Raw genomic sequence first — 17,419 nt, 5'->3', positions numbered from 1 at the left:
AAAGGATGTGGAAAAATTTGTGTACGATGAAATATGTTGCAAGTTTGGGGTTCCACTAGAGCTACTTTCAGATAAGGGGCCATGATTTAGAGCTAAACTGCTAGATTTTTTATGTGCAAAGATGAAGATTAGGCACCATCATACCACTCCTTATTATCCATAGTGTAATGGCTTAAATGAAAGATTCAATGGCGCGTTGATACAAATTCTTTCAAAAGTGACAGAGCACTAAGGAAAGAATTGGGACTTGGAATTGCCTAGTGCATTATGGGCTTACCGTACTTCGGTGAAGACAGGTACAGGATTTACTCCATTTCATTTGGTGTATGGAAAGGAAGAATTATTTCCTCTGGAAGTGGAGTTTCCTGCAGTCAAGATGTTAGAAAAGTTGCTTGGGCTGCCTAGTGATGCATTCAAAGAGAGACTCTGGCAGTTACAAGAGGTTCAGCTGGATAGGATGAGTGCATTGGAACATTATGGGCAGATGCAAGATAGGGCTTTGGCAAAGATAAATGAAAAGGTCAAAATTAAGGGTATCAAGAACCATGACTTGGTTTTTCGCTACAACAGTAAGCTAGACCCCACCTTCCAAAAGAAGTTTCAGATTAAGTGGGAAGGCCCTTTCAAGGTAGTGGAGTGTTTTCCGAATGGTATATATCAGCTGGCTAACCTAGATGGTGTTCTACATAAGTCAAGGGTAAATAGATTGCGTCTGAAATTATATGATGCCAGTTTAATGATGGTGGAGCAAGATGAGTTGTCTGTGGATCAAGCAGTGTTGGTGAAGGATGAGGAGACTTGTGATGCTGCGAGTCTCATGTCGCTTTTTGTTGCTGCTGATCATGAACGATCTAGCAGGCTAGGGGATGGGAAAATTATGTCAGGAGTTTTTTGGAGCAAGGGATTGCACATATGTACATACCCATGCATGGATCATTGAATAAAGAATTGCCCATTTACCAGAGCCAGGTGGTTACGTGGGGCCCACATGTGTACAGGTAGGACAACATGTACATAGTGCATCGATTTTCACTATCACCAGTACCAGTGTGGTTTTTCTATAATAATGAGGAGTTGGTAGCACGTAAAACTTCTTGAGAAAGCTATCGGCGGGCCGACGATATGAGGTAAGCAGGTACATCAGATGAAATCTAGTGGCGTCAAGAGGTCGAATGGGGTCAATACTTGCACGTGGATAAGTACGGACACAACGTGGGTGTTTTCTTGTGATAATTATGCAAAACGGTAATCATGAGGACCATATTTTTGGGCCACTTCATGTGGTGGCGAGATGCATTATTGGAAAAACTTGAGTGCCAGGTGTGTGGATGGATACAAAAAGGTGACAACTATGCACTGCAAGGTCAGTTTTTGGCCTGTTCGGGGTCTGTTTGAGGTCAAATAAAAGGCCAAGGGTGCCAAGTAATAAAGCTAAGTGTGGGAACTGAAAAACGAGAGAGAAGAGAAGAGAAAACGTGGGCAGAAGAGGAGGAATAGCCGCAACTTTGTTTTTGCTGTTTTTGAAGCCTGTTTTGGTCGTAAACTGCTCATTCAAGGTCCGATTTGAGCACTTTGACATTAAAGATTGGGGTTTTGGGCTGTTCCGGACGCGATGGCGCTGTCCATTTTCCCAAATTCCTCACTGTTTTTCTGCTTTTTTGGCTTTGTAAGTTCCTCCTATGAGCGAAGCTTCTGCTCCAATTTGTGATTGTATTTGGCATATTTTACCCATATTGTGTGAGCGATTTGCCCCACTGGTGTTGGCTCAAGCTCAACTATATCTAAAAATCATAAATTCTCCTCTTTTGAGCCGAGTTTTTTGGGTGTGTGTGTGTCTCTGTCTCTCTGTGTCGAGTGGGTAAACAGATAGTCTCTCTCCTCTCGCTCCATCAGTGTGCTCCCTGTCTCTGCGAGGTGGTTTGTATAAGCCAAGTGGTGCCCCATAGTGTGTGTATCCTCCCAAGAGTGTGTGTCGGGTCATTATAGAGGTGTTATTTGTGTTTCCATCCCGCTCACACCTGGTACACAAATTGAAGGATATTTGAATTTGGATTTGAAATGGGTACATGTTGACAGATGTTTGGATTTGGATGTGGAATGGATATATGTTGATTTTCTATCGCAATAGTATTGAACTTGAGAATGATGGGAATGGATTATTGAATGATGAGTGTGACCAATGAGATCCTAATTCATCAGGATATGACATATACTGCTTATTCTAATGGTATGGGACACTAGAATCCGTAGTATGTGGATGACGGTAGGCATAAGTAATATTGTCTAATTTTATGGATTTTTCTTTTACTATTTGATATAGATTTCTAATCATTGTTTTTGACAAGTTTTTATTTGCAAATTTCTATCTTCGCAACTGAGGAGAGTTGCTTTCCAACGGAGAGGTATGTTATGGAATTGATATTTTATTATTTATTGCAGTTGTGATAGGTGGAAAAGACTAGACCAAGCTAGGCGTATGCGAATGAAGATATATACATTGTACATTTTATTATTCAAGTGCTCTTTTATGAGCTTTGGCCATTTATGACCGGCCGACCAGTTTGTAACCAATTTGACCATTCAAGAAATCTATAAAAAAAAATACGTGCAAGAGGGAAATGGTCACTCTTGCATGGGGGGAGATTGCACCCAGTGTTTGTGCATTCTTCTCTCCTCTCTTCTCTTCTCTCTAGTTGTGTTAGGTGTAGCACTTCATCCTATGAGGTGCGCCTGCACGTGCATTGTCTTGCTCTTGATCTCTCTCTGTTCGCTTATGGCCTCAATTTTGTGCTACGAGAATTGCCAGGTATACAGATTTGTCCGCTTATGCTAGATATTGTGTTGTCTTGGGTATTTTGCAGGGCAGTCATGTTTTTGTCTGTAGCAGCTTCTTCAACATCTCATAAACTCGACACATCCAAAGCATAACAATCTGATGCATAAGATGCACGGGAAGAACCTAAATGAGTACAACTAGACATAGGTGCACCCAATTCATTATCGTGGAAAAGTATGCACCAGCCATTTAGGCATACCTCTAGCCTGCTCATTCTCAGCCCTTTGCTCATCAAGTACATCATGTACATCTGCATCAGTAATAGGCTAATCTGTAACATTTTCAGAAACCCCCATACGCTGTACATTTTCCTCATTGGAATTTCCATTCAAACTTTGTGGCAACAAAGTGTCATAAATGTCCTGTGAGCTTACATTATTGTCTCTGGTACATGACAGCAAGGGTTTAATAGAATATTCCACAAACACAACATCCCGAGAAATGAGAATACGCTTTAGTTGTGGATGATACAATTGATGGCCGATTTTGAAAATCAAAGGGAAAAAAAAAAGTTATTTTTCCTATGCTGGAGCCTTAGCGACACCATCAAGAGGCTTAGGCAATGACCCGGTGCTGTTCATTGCATGCCCTGTTAGGAAATAAGACGTAGATTAATAGATAATTGAGTAGATTACTTAATGGAGAGAGACAAATTTACATACACGAGATTATAGAAGAGAGAGAGAGAGAGAGAGTACACACGATATACGTGGTTTACCCAATGTGGGCTACATCCACGGGAAAGCAGCCACTCAATGGCTTTAGTACTTCAAAACAAGAAGTAGTTTACAAAGGGATTATACCCTTAATGGAGCTCCCGCCTTGCTTCACTCTCACCGCCTCACACTCACCTTGTTGCATCAACTTCACACTATGAAATGTGTGTAGAAATGGCCTCCTTTTATAGGCCAAAAGGGCTGCCCTCTCTCATGAGAGGTAGCCATGTGTAGCCGCCCTTGTGTAGATAAGTCCAAATCGGACCCTTCAATCCGTCCATGTGTGTCCGCCCTTGAGAAGACAAGTCCGCTTTTGAATTCGGCCACCGGCCATTGAATCTGGCCACCGGTCACCGGCCATTGATTTGTGACCACCGGCCACCGGCCATTGACTACCGGCCACCGGCCAACCGACCGGTTGTTTTCCGACCACTTTCCGGCTGCCGTCCGACCATAATATTCAGGCGAGGGAAAAAAAAAAGTATCGGGGGCTTCCGCCCCCGAGACCCCTAAAGTTGCCCCTGATTTTTGGCCGTGAAAATTTTGGTTTCTGGCAAGTAATTTTCTTCACGCACGATGGCTTCTCCTTATAGTGGGGGCCTTACAAATATGCGCTTTTACCACAAAAAATTACAAGGGTAAATGCTCCATAATTAGCAATCTCCCACTTGGAGACTGATCTCCAAACCAAACCTGTGAGACTGCTTTCCATCCTGGCTTCTTATCCTTGAATGCCGATTGAAGATGAGCAAAAGCTCAACTTCTCCTTGTTGACCACCTTTGTAAACATGTCTGGCAGAATTTTCACTTGTATGCACCTTTCCTAGCTTTAGCTGTCCCTCTTCCAAAAGAGTGCGTATGAAGTGATATCTCACCTGAATGTTCTTTGTCCTTGAATGAAAGGCTGAGTTCTTTGCAAGATGGATAGCGCTTTGGCTATCACTGTACAAGACACAATTGTCTTGTTTGAATCCAAGCTCTTCTAAGAATCAGTGAAGCCACATAATTTCTTTGCTTGCCTCCGTCATTACTACATACTCTGCTTTCGTGGTCGAAAGTGAAACCATTTTTTGCAGCTTTGAAGCCCAGCTTACTGTTGTGCCTGTTGGACGGGAGCGACTTACACACCCATGAAGTGCATGCAAACACTACCTAGATCAACATAATGTCAATCGAGGACACAGATGACACGATAGGCACACGAAGGAAATCTCTTAAGCTTGTCAGGCTGAGACCATCCTACACATACAACACTCTGGAAGGCCAACTAAACCACAATCAACAACCTCACTGCTCTCAACTACACCACCTAGCCACATACACACATACGAAAGGTAACTCACCTAATCATGCCAGATTCGTACGAAACTTAAGGAACACCATCCCCTCACTAGGATACACCTGTCCCTAATCTTCTACACTCAAAACCTTCACTCTAAACCCATCTGCGGAAAATGCATAGGATGACAAAAAAAATTTTTGAAAGTTCCCGAAACTCGAATTTATGAGTACCTATGCGTAACTTATGTCGCCACGATTCTATAGACTACTAGCACGCAGAAAATAGACATTGTTTGATACACTTACGGCCACAAATAGCTCGTAGATGCGCCGATGTGTGCGCTTCATCTTGCGTGGAATGCTTGGCGTTGTCGCGTAGCTCTCCTGGAGCCTACAACAATGGTGCAGTCGGATCTCCAATGTGTTGAGCGAGCCAGGCGTAGCAAGAGGATGAAGCTCACACTCACTCTCTTTCTCTTTCACACACAGTAGACGGCAACGCTAAGTTTTGATTATGATTAAAAGTCTTCTTTACAAAATGACCTAGGTACCTTATATACTAAGGCTACCTTAGGTTTAACCAAAAAATGGGGTTGAAAGGGTCAAATTGCTTTGTATTTACAATTTGAAAGTGCCATTGCAGCCCGGCTTCTGAAACTAGAATAACTACTCATTACAAATGACATTTATAGCCATAATCTGCAGCATTTCATAACTCGCAAAAGATAAGACTTTGGTACGAAACTTGGGTTATGTTGTGTTGTTGACCGAGCGGTCAACATTCCCCCCTTCCGCGTTCATGTCGTCCCCAACATGACCTGATTGTGGATGGCAATGTGGTCTTTGCTGTCATTTTGGCTTCATCTGTCGCACTGCTTGTAACTTTGTCGAACCACAACAAGAACTATGATCCATTAGAGCGGACATCTATCATCATGACCATTTATCTTTTGAGATCCTCCGATTACTTTTATGTCTGCTCTTCTTCATTGGGGACTTCTTTGTTCCTGTGCAATCATGTTGTTAGTGTTGTCTGCAGCTTTGTCATTGTAGGCCATTCTTCGACTCGCCATTGAGGAGAAGTATGCTATGATCTGAAATTGGTGCTCCAATTTATTTGTCAATTGATTTTAGTAGCATTTCCTTATTGTTGATGTAGAAGGAATATGTTCAAGATGATGGTGATAGGTGTCTTTAGATTAGGGTCTAAAACCTGGATGACCAAAGGGAAAAAACCCGGTGGGAAAAAAATACCTTTGGTATACGCTCTTATTGGAGTTGAGCACTTGAACGTGAAGTACATGTTCATGAAGGGTGAGTTCTTGGGTGAAACACGGAAAGAGTGCCTGATGCATGTGCCAATTATGGGACACTCTATATGCATATGAGAAATTTGTCCACAAAAGCATGCAATGTGAAAGAAGGAGATGATGGGTGTTTCGAGGAATAAATGTAGCACATGTGACATCAAAAGATGTCTCAATAGCTTCCACCTTTCAAAGAAGGGTTTTCGATGTAGAAGTTTCTCCACTCGTATCTCACTATGCTCAGTACGTGAGTGTCTTTTGGACCTTCTCCTTCACTTCACCAAACTTAAGTACTTAGACTTCGATTCTTTTGCTCACCTATACCAGCATGAGCAACACAACGTAAATATGCTCAACTCTTCCAGCTTGAGCAGTACCTAGAATAGCTAAGACGCTTAGACCACAGAGAATATTACTTAAAGCTTTGGGACTAACACCTTACTCATTTTGTGGCTTAGCTACTCGACTCTGACTTGTATGACTTGTTGGTTGTGCTGATGACACGGCTTTGTGACAACTTCTTCGGCTGTTGTAGTGGCTGCTGAGACATACTTCGTGAATTTTCATCGTTTCCTTGTACCTTCTTCTCTTTGTAGTGCTCAGGCCTCTCGTCAGTTTTTTCTTCATGTGGATTATGGATTTTTTTATTTTTTTTCTTAATAATAAACAAAGAAAATCTTAAAACAACTCAATAAGAGAAAAATCATTCAAATAGAAATCTAAATGCTATGTACAGTATACACATGTCCCTAGGGACTCATATATGGATTTTGTACCCATACTCCTCTGTAACACTACTATGAGGGCATATACTCTAAATTTCATAAAACATTATCACAATAAAACGCAAAAATTCAATGCATCTCACAACACATTGCCCTCTAATAGTCATAATGTTAGGTCCGCATTCAGAATGCCTCCCCCCTTCCTAGTTGGAGTCATCATTTACGACAGGGTATCGCAAAGGGTATGTGTTGTGCTTGGGAAACTAAAAGTTGTGCCTATGCAGGCCTTGTAATGTAGCCCTATTATGCATACACAATCAATGCATGGAAAAGATTTATGTTGTGCAAGATGTGGGTATAAGCAATTTGCTTATTGGCATTTGTTGGAGAGGCTTCCTATTCTAAGCAATGTAACAGTCTTTGTAGCTCCTGTATCATTGCTTGATTGAAGCGACTTCCTCTCTTCTCAATGTACTGTAATCGTAGGTAGAATTGTAAGAATTCAAGCGGCGATGCACTTACAGCAGTTTTGTTGTTCTTCTTTGGGACCCATTTCTTTGCAATTATTGGTGGTTTTGTTGCTGGCTCTCGTTTGGGAACCCATACTTGCCCGTGCTTCGTTTGTGTTTGAAGAGACTTCTTTGGGATCCACCTTTTTGTTGTGTGAGTTGACAGTGGTCTTTGCTTCAGCCCTTGTATGCTTGGTTGGGGACGAGATTCAGACTTTGAAAGTTGATACTGTGGTTGTTTTGGAATCCAAATGAATTCTTGACTTTTTTGTGCTTGAATGAACTTCTTTGGATCCCAAACCTGAGTTGTGAAAGCTTGCGAATTTGTCATTACCCGTTCGTGCACGCTTTCCTTGTTTTTGTTTTGGTGTTGGATCTTGTGATTTGTCATTAGAGATCTTTGTCTTCTTGATCCATATCTGTTTTTGGCTGATCTCGCTTTTAGGTATCCAGATTTGTCGAGCTTTTTGGCTTTGACTTGTTGTCTTGCTCTTTTGACCTGTCATGGTTGTTGCTGAAGGGGTTGGTGATAGTGATGGCCTGAGTTGATGATAGGGGATGTCGTAAGATTCATCACTATCGCTACACCCTCAGCAAGGTTGACTTCTTGTACTTTCCCTTGATTTTTTGGCTGGTAGTGGAAAGTTATTGTCTGTTTTCTCGTGGGTGGTAGATTCTTGGAGGACTTTTCCAGCCCATTGATTAGAGCATTGTTAGCTCGTTGCTCTGGTCGTATTCCTCCTAGCTGAGTCTTTTCATCCTTATTAGGAGCCCTGTATGAGGATGCTTGTGGTGGTTGTGTCTTCACCGAGGACTTTGGAATCCACTTTTGATGCACTTTATTCGTGTAGCGATGACATTGATTCCCGGGTCGTTGATCTTCTTGAAGCTCGAAGTGTTCTACAGAGTCATAGAACTCGTCGTCTTCTTCATCTTTTGATTCTCCACATTTATTTGTTTGCTCCTTATTTCGAGAGCTTGTTGATGTCTGGATCTCTTCGTTTTCCTGGATTACACTCACTGCAAAATAAGGAACGACATCATAGCCATTTTCATCACAAAACTTTGTTGTGGGAGCATCCTCCACGGCGCGCACGTCCAGAGTAGCCAAGATTTGTTTCCATCCAAAAGGCTTTAACTCTTCTTCAGGAAATGGTTATGGGATATAGTCCTTATCCTGTATAACCCGTTCTAGGATACATTCCACAAGTTTCAAGCTACCACATTGTGAAGCTCCACACATCCACAGGTCTTTAGGCTTATCTAACCAAGCTTGCAGTTCTGATCCTGCTACTGTGGTGGAATCAAACTCCTCAATCGGTGTTCTCATCACATCCCTATATCTATGGTCCCTCAAGTTTATCTTTGTTATGGTTTCCATATGTCTCAGGTATATATGTTCATAACCCCAATCTTGGACCATTTTTTATTTTCGCATGAATGGTCTTCCTAGAATGATGTCATAGTTGTTCTTCTTGCCAAAGTCAACAACAACAAAAGTGTGTTCATATTCAATGCCACAAGAAGTAACAAGTACTTTTTCTAGCAGTCCTAGGGGCTTTTCCTTGTGTCCGTCTACAAGATGCAAGGTCATTCGTGTGGATATCAAGGCAGGTTTTCCCCATTTTTTCCAAACCTCTTTGGTTGGAATGGCCACACCAGCTCCACTGTCAAGGATTGCCATAGTTTTTACATTATTGAATTCCATAGGAAGGGTGGTTTTTCCCTCTTCTCCCTCGTAATACTCGCCTACCTTGTTTAATGGCATTGGCCTAGTATTTAGTTGAGGCATTTTAAGCTCTTTGATGCCTTCCTCGATTTGAGTCATTGGGGTTTTTACACCAAATTTCTCTAGACATTTACCCACATTAGCCCACATGTTTGATCTTATTCTGAGAAACTCAGCTAACATTATTGTATAGGTGACTGGGGTAGATAGAATATCTACTAGCCCCTATGAATCAATGGCCTTGTTGGGAGACAATCTTTGTGATGGGACTGCAACCACATCTGACTTGGTCTCGTACTCTCCCATGTAGGACGGTAGTGTTCTTAGAGAATGGGGTTGACTATCCATAGATTGTACAACTCCTTTGTAGCCCCAATACGATCGCACGTCTAGATTCATTTGAGATCCAGTCTCAAATTCCTGTAATTGTGGTATAAACACTCCTCGTTCATCACCAGTCTTGTCTAATCGTCTTCTTAGGTCATCGGCTTCATTGGCCTCTCTGACTTGTTTCCACAATTCATCAAGACCATCTATGTCTTTACAATCCTCAGGTATAGCTTGGTGAAGTCCCTCGGAAGAGTTATCCGTGGTATTGAGTACTATCCTTGGTTCTAATGCTGGGTCTTTGAGGTTTGGTCTGTGCTCATGACTAGAATCTGGCTCTTTTAGTTCCTGGTTTGGTGGGATTACTTGTGTAGGCATGAAACAAATCACATCCTCAAGTTTTGCAATTGGTGGTTCTAGTAAAGCTTGGGACGTTTGAATCATTTTCTGGCACATTTCAAACCTTTGCTTTTCTAGTTCCGAATCGGGATATATCATCCACCTGTGTTCTTGGGTTTGGTTGTTTTTGAGCCTCACATCATAGGCTTTCAAGAGGGCATCTAATGTCTCATTAACCTTCTCTGCCAACACAGATCCTCCTGAACTAGCACTTCTCGGTTTCTCATCCATGGATGGTTCTTCTAGAGGTTTAACCATCTGTATAAGAGAAGGTGCCTCCTTTTCCTCATGTTGTTTTATCTTCTTTTCAGCTTCGGTAAGCTTCTCAGTTAGGGATTTTTTCTCTTGTTCCTTGCGTGCTTTCATCCTAGTCTTTCTAGATTTCCAACTATTTCGTTTGCTCTTGGTTTTCTGACTAGGTGCGTTTGTGTTTGGTCCATCATCTGTCTTTGGACTCATGTCACTTTTTGTGTTCTTTGTTTCTGGATTCTCATCAGCTTTTTTTTGAGCTTGTGCTCTCGTAGCTACTTGAGCTGGTACAACATGTTCATTTTCTGAGCTACTAGGGAGTTGAACCATCCCTGATACATTTTTCATGATTTTCCTGATTTGGTTTGGGTTTTTTGGGCAATCGGGGATCAAGTGAGTGATGCCACACTCAAGACAATAGGCATTTACTTCAGTGATCTTCGTATGAGGACATTGTTTGACCAAGTGTTCGTCAAGACTTTTGTGACAATCTGTCTCTGGTTGAGGAGATTCTTTTAGCATTTCCTCTTGGCTATAAGCAAGCTTTGACCTAGATAATATGCTATTTGCAATAATTCGCAATGTCCTTTCGTCCATTTCATACCTTCTTTCTTTTGACTGAAACCCAGGAGGTGGAGGTTGTACCAGCCTCACCACTCCATGTGTTTCTCTCACATTTTGTTGCTCCGAAGGGTAGTACTCACTTTGGTTGCTATACCACATTGTAGCTGGTACTGGCGATGGTTTATTTGATGCTTCCATCATTGGCATGTTTCTCATGTCTACTTGTATTCTAGCACCTAGTAGCGGAGGTTGTTGTCCTAAGACACATTTTCCACGCTATAATAACACTCTTCCCCCGTATGCTTCATCCATTTTCTCTCAATTTCACACCACTTCGGCTCTCCCGAATCAGACCTTACAAGAGGAATCAACCTCTTGACCAAGTCGTCGATAAGCTTTTCTTGATCAATAGGTGCCATTGGCTTGGCAATGGACTCACTTATCTATGAAACACTGTGCTGAGAGGATGTGTCATCTCCTTGACTCTTTAAGTACTTTTCTTTGTATGCCTCACAGTTATCCACTAGATAAAGAGCTTCTTTGATCAACTCGTTTAGCGTCATCCTCCTTATCATATGCAGATCCTTCTGAAGGCCTGCATCTTTCATTCCCTGGATAAAGATCAGCATCAGTCGTGCTTGCGTAGGTAATGCCGCTCTCGGACAGAGCTTAACATATCTCTTGAGCCGTAATGATGCTTTGCATACTAATTCATCCTCTTTCTGTTTGAATCTATGGTTTTGCGAGACTGTGTTGTGAGCAATGCCTTTTGGCAAGAATTCTTCAATAAACTCCTCAAACAGCTCATCTAGGGTCTCAAAATCCCATTTTTCCACCGAGTCGAACCATGTAGCTGCATCATCTTCTAGAGTCAATCCAAATCCCACAAACTGTGTCGCAAAATCTGAAACTTCCTCTGCTCTAATCACTCTTCTAAAAGCCGTTACGTGATCTCTCAGATCTTCATCTCCAGAGTATTTTCTGTTTACCCATTTATGGACTTGGGATGGTCTAACTCGTCTATTGTCTACAAGTCTAACCAGAGACTCTCCCAATCCTTCTCTCGTTATCGCTCTTGAAGGGAATCCTGGTGGCTCTCTTCTTGGAACTCCTATAGGAATTCTCGTGTTTGGTGGAGGCATTTGTGGTCCTTCATTGACCAAATATCCACCTCTTTCTAGTACATTCTTTGGATCTTTGCTTTCTACAACTCTGTATTCTCGTCCATACTTGTCGACAACTATAGATTTCCATTGGCAGTCGACTCCGTATGTGTAGACATATAAGAGCTTGTAATCCGTTATCTCTTCTAGGTATGGATCTCAGCACCTATAAAGATTGAACTCATTGTCGTCAATTTATATATACAGTCCTTCACTCTCATGACCAATCATCCAAACTCTCTCAACAAGATGGGTCTTTATCAATTGCAAGTTTGGAAGATCCATTGTGGGAGGATATTCCTCTATCGTCGGGATCTCCAAGCTTGTGTAAGCTGCGTTTGAATCTAGGGTAGACATGATTTCTGGGCTTAAGAGATTTTGCTTGGTTCAAGTAGACTTAGTCCACTGTGTTCAAGTGATTTGGTTAGGGAAAAGTCGAAACTATGTCCAAAACCGCAACCGTTTCGTCACAATTCTCGCAAATTGTTGCTTTCAGACACTCCTAACTTGCGGATGTATTTTGAGGCCTCAAACGACGTTTTTTTCAAAGTTGAACTAAGTGGTTTCCGATGGCATACATTTAGTTCAAGTTTTTCTCTAAGATCTGTAGTGTCGCTCTCAAGCTACGTTTTGATATAAAAACTTTTTCGATCCGATACCGTTTGTGAAAGTTATGGCCAAAACAGTGAAATGCAGTTTAGAATGGTCAAAATGAGTCCAAATTCATTTTGAAAAAATATTTGGGATCTGTGTGACACTGTGAACACTTCTCTATGGTCAAAATTATAGTTGGACCCTAAAACTGGCCTAGAGACATCCTACGCGTAGAATGTCTATATGCTCAGAATTTAACAAAATTTTGTCCACAGACTCCCCTTAAGTCCAGCAACACAATGGTATGCTCAGAATTTCATTTGGACCTAGAAATGGCCTTGAGACATCCTACGCATAGGATGTCTTTTTTCTCAGAATGACTTGAAATTTTCACCCCAACTTCTCCTTGATGTTCTGATCACAGTGGTGTGCTCATAAGTTGGTTTGGAATCCTAAATCAAGTTAGAGACATCCTACGCGTAAGATGTCTAACTGCTCAGATTTTGTCTTAACTTGATCCCAACATTCTCATAGTGCTCAGCAACCCAATGGTATGCTCAAAATTGAATTTGGATGCCAATAGGTCAATATTTAGGCTGCAAGAGCTTCTAATACACTCGAAGAGAAGGATGTCTGACAATTCTTGTCTTTGCTTGGTAAATAGGCCAAACAAGGTCCAAATTCACTTTTGAAAAAAGCTCTGGAATCCTTGAGACACTTAGAACCTCCCTATATGGCCAAAGTAGAATTTTGACCACTTTATGACCCTGGAGACATCCTATGCTCTGTTTCATCTCACACTTGCACTATAGCTTCCCCTTGATGTGCTAAACTCACAGCTATTTTACTTTTTGATTCTAACACCTCTAGGTTGGTCAAATGATCAAGAATCTGCTCCAAAATCCTGATGTCTGTTCTGATGAATTCCTAAGTCAAATCAACTCCAAATTGGACCAGATTTGACTAGGAGGCTTGCCTAAGGCTATACAACACCCTGCTATGTCCACAGTTTGAATTTGGCCTCTAAATAATGCCTTAGACATCCTACGCGTAGGATGTCTAACTGCTCAGAATTGCCCCAAATTTGAACCACAGACTCTCCTTAAGGTGTTGATCACTGTGGTATGCTCAGAAGTTGATTTGGAGTGCTAAACCATGGTGAAGACATCCTACGCGTAGGATGTGTTTTTGGACTGTTTGACCCCAGACTTGTCCCACAGCTTCCCCTTGATGTCAGTAACCCAGTGGTATGCTTAGATTTTGGTTTGGATGTCAAAAGTCCCAAATTTTAGCTGTTCTTACCTTTTTCAGTAAAAAATGCTAAAGTTTGTTCAATCTTCCCTTTCACTGACCCAAATGAGATGAAATTTATCACACGCACTCAAAACATCATGTATAACATGTACATGAAGTCACCCTATGGTTTGGTCTCAAAAATTATACCTTCGGCACAATTTGGGTAGGATGTCTGGCCATTCTCATCTTTTGGTCTTGATCTTTCAAAATTTGGTCAAATTTCCACTTTCCAGGTGAAAATAGAGTAAAACCTACCTTTTGAACACACTGGTCAACTCAGAATTTCAAAATTTCCACTAGATCACCCTCTAGACATCCTACGCGTAGGATGTCTACTGCTAATTTTTTGAGACTGAAGTGTCCCTGATGCTTCCTTATGCTCTCAACAAGTGCAAGTATGCTTCACAATTGCAAAAACATGCAAAAATCACTCAATTTAAGCCTTTTCTGAAAGTTTACGTTTTCTGACTCCGCCTTTTGGCTTTTGGTCAACAAAAATAGGGAAAAACACCCAAGTCAATATATTACTAGGGTAAAACCTACCCTCTGAACCCACTGGTGCAGTCAAAATTTTCCAATTTGGTCTCCAGAACCCCCTTGAGACATCCTACGCGTAGGATGTCTATGTTTACAGAATTGTAGGTTTTCTTCACAGAACCCTTGCAAATGCTCTTTTATGTGCACAACATCAGTCAGTCATACAAAATATCCACAAAAGCTTGTTTAATGCATTTTTACCCCCAAAAGCACACTTTTCCGTGATTTTAAATGCAATCAAGCACTTTAGCAAATAATTCAGTGCTGAATAGCTCTAGATCAGAATCGGATCACTTACCTAAAGCTACTCCTACAAATCATATGGGGTTTTGCATCTATGAGTAGAAAAACGCTTCACTGTCACACACGGACTAGTAAATGCTTTTATCACCTCACAAATCACACGACCACCAACAACTACTCTAATCCATAGATCGTAACTAAACCTATCTAGTCGCAGACCCTCGGCAAGACACACGCTTCCTAGCTATCCACTTGATCGCGGAATATCCTCTTCCGGATCCACTGAAGAAAAACGCTTTCTTTAGCCGAAACTAAATCAAGCAACCATCACAGGAGTGTTAGTAGGAAACCTACTTAGGTCCTTGTGTCCCCGGCAGCGGCACCAATGTTGGACGGGAGCGACTCACACACCCATGAAGTGCATGCAAACACTACCTAGATCAACATAATGTCAATCGCGGACACAGATGACACGATAGGCACACGGAGGAAATCTCTTTAGCTTGTTAGGCTGAGACCATCCTACACATACAACACTCTGGAAGGCCAACTAAACCACAATCAAGAACCTCACTGCGCTCAACTACACCACCTAGCCACACACACACATACGGAAGGTAACTCACCTAATCATGCCAAATTCGTACGAAACTTAAGGAACACCATCCCCTCACTAGGATGCACCTGTCCCTAAGCTTCTACACTCAAAACCCTCACTCTAAACCCATCTGTGAAAAACGCGTAGGATGATAGAACAGAATTTTGAAAGTGCCTGAAACTGAAATTTATGAGTACCTATGCGTAAATTATGTAGCCACGATTCTATAGACTGCTAGCACGCATAAAACAGACATCATTTGATACACTTACGGCCACAAATAGCTCGTAGATGCATCGACGTGTGCGCTTCATCTTGCATGGAATGCTTGGCATTGTCGCGTAGCTCTCCTCAAGCCTACAACAATGGTGCAGTCGGCTCTCCAATGTGTTGAGCGAGCCGGGCGTAGCAAGAGGATGAAGCTCACACTCACTCTCTTTCTCTCTCACACACACTAGACGGCAGTGCTAAGTTTTGATTATGATTAAAAGTCTTCTTTACAAAATGACCTAGGTACCTTATATACTAAGGCTACCTTAGATTTAACCAAAAAATGGGGTTGAAAGGGTCAAATGGCTTTGTATTTACAATCTGGAAGTGCCATTGCACCCCGGCTTCTGAAACTAGAATAACTACTCATTACAAATGACATTTATAGCCATAATCCGCAACATTTCATAACTCGCAGAAGATAAGACTTTGGTACGAAACTTGAGTTATGTTGTGTTGTTGACCCAATGGTCAACAGTGCCTCCAACCGTGAACACATAGCCAGTAGTGCTCCTTCGAGTATCTTTGTCACCTGCCATATCTGCATCAGCACACCCTTCTAGAAAATAATCAGTTCCTCCAAAATACAAAGCATTTGTTGTTGTCCCTTTTAGTTACCTAAGTATCCATTTTACAGCTTGCCAATGCTCTTTACCTGGGTTGTCCATGAACCTACTCACAATTCCCATTGCATGTGCAATGTCTGGCCTTGTCCAGACCATAGCATACATTAGAGAACCTACCGCTGCAGCATATGGAACTTTAGACATATAGGCTATCTCCTCTTATGTCTTTGGACACATATCCTTTGTTAGTTTAAAGTGACCAGCCAAAGGTGTAGAAACGGGTTTTGCATTTTGCATTGCAACCTTTCTAGTACCTTCTTGATGTAATCTTCTTGAGATAGCTTTATTGTCTTCTTTGTCCTGTCCCTTGATATTTTCATACCAAGTATCCTCTTTGTAGCACCTAAATCTTTCATTGAAAAAGATTTAGACAGCTCCTCTTTTAGGTCTTTGATGTCCTGCATGTTAGCACTTGCAATCAACATGTCATCAACATACAACATTAGGATGATGAATTTCCCATCTCCCAAATTGTTTGTGTAGACGTAGTGATCCGAGTTGAATCTTGTGAATCCATGATCCAACATCCATCGATCAAACTTCAAGTACCATTGTCTTGATACTTGCTTTAAACCATACAAGCTCTTCTTTAATCTACAAAACATTTTTCTCCTTACCTTTTACTTCATACCCCTTTGGTTGAAGCATGTAGATTTCCTCCTCTAAGTCATCATGAGGGAATGCCGTATTTACATCCATTTTCTCGAGATTTAGATCATGAGTAGCCACAAGGCTTAAGACAAGCCTAATTGAGTTCATTCTTACAACGTGAGAAAATATTTCATTGAAGTCAATACCTTTCTTTTGAGAAAAATCTTTTACCACAAGCCTAGACTAGTACCTTTTCTTCCCACCTTCTTCTTCCTTCACCTTGTACACCCATTTGTTTTGAACCGCCCGCTTACCTTTAGGCAACTCAACCAATTCCCATGTTTGTTTGCGATGTAGTGATTCCATCTCCACTTGCATGCTCTTCGTCCATTCTTCTTTGGATTCATGTTGCATAGCTTCTTCTCGCTCTCCAGAATCTGAGATCAAGAGATGGTTGAAGGAAGGAACAAACCTTTCTGGAGGTTTACTTGCTCTTGTAGATCTTCGGGGAATAGGTTGAGGCTCCTCATTTGGTTGACGTTGTTGCACATTGTCACCATTTGTTGCAGTCCTTGAGTCTTCACCGTCCTCAAGCTCCATGTACTTATCACCTGTTTCTTTTGTTTGATTTCTTTCCAAGTAATCTTTGTACATATTTTTTTCGTTAAAAATAACATCCGTACTCCTTAAGATTTTACCATCTTCAAGATTCCATAGGCGATACCCAAAGTCACCTTCTCCATAGCCAATGAAGAAACACTTTTTGGAATTTGTATCTAGCTTTGATCTTAGGCTTCTATCTATCTGCATGAAAGCCTCACACCCAAATACTTTGAGAAATGTATAATTCACCGGTTTA

The sequence above is a fragment of the Adiantum capillus-veneris genome, chromosome 10 (genome assembly GCF_014529385.1).
Source record: "Adiantum capillus-veneris isolate H3 chromosome 10, ASM1452938v2, whole genome shotgun sequence".
Classification (NCBI taxonomy): domain Eukaryota; kingdom Viridiplantae; phylum Streptophyta; class Polypodiopsida; order Polypodiales; family Pteridaceae; genus Adiantum; species Adiantum capillus-veneris.
Note: the sequence above shows the minus strand (reverse complement) of the source record.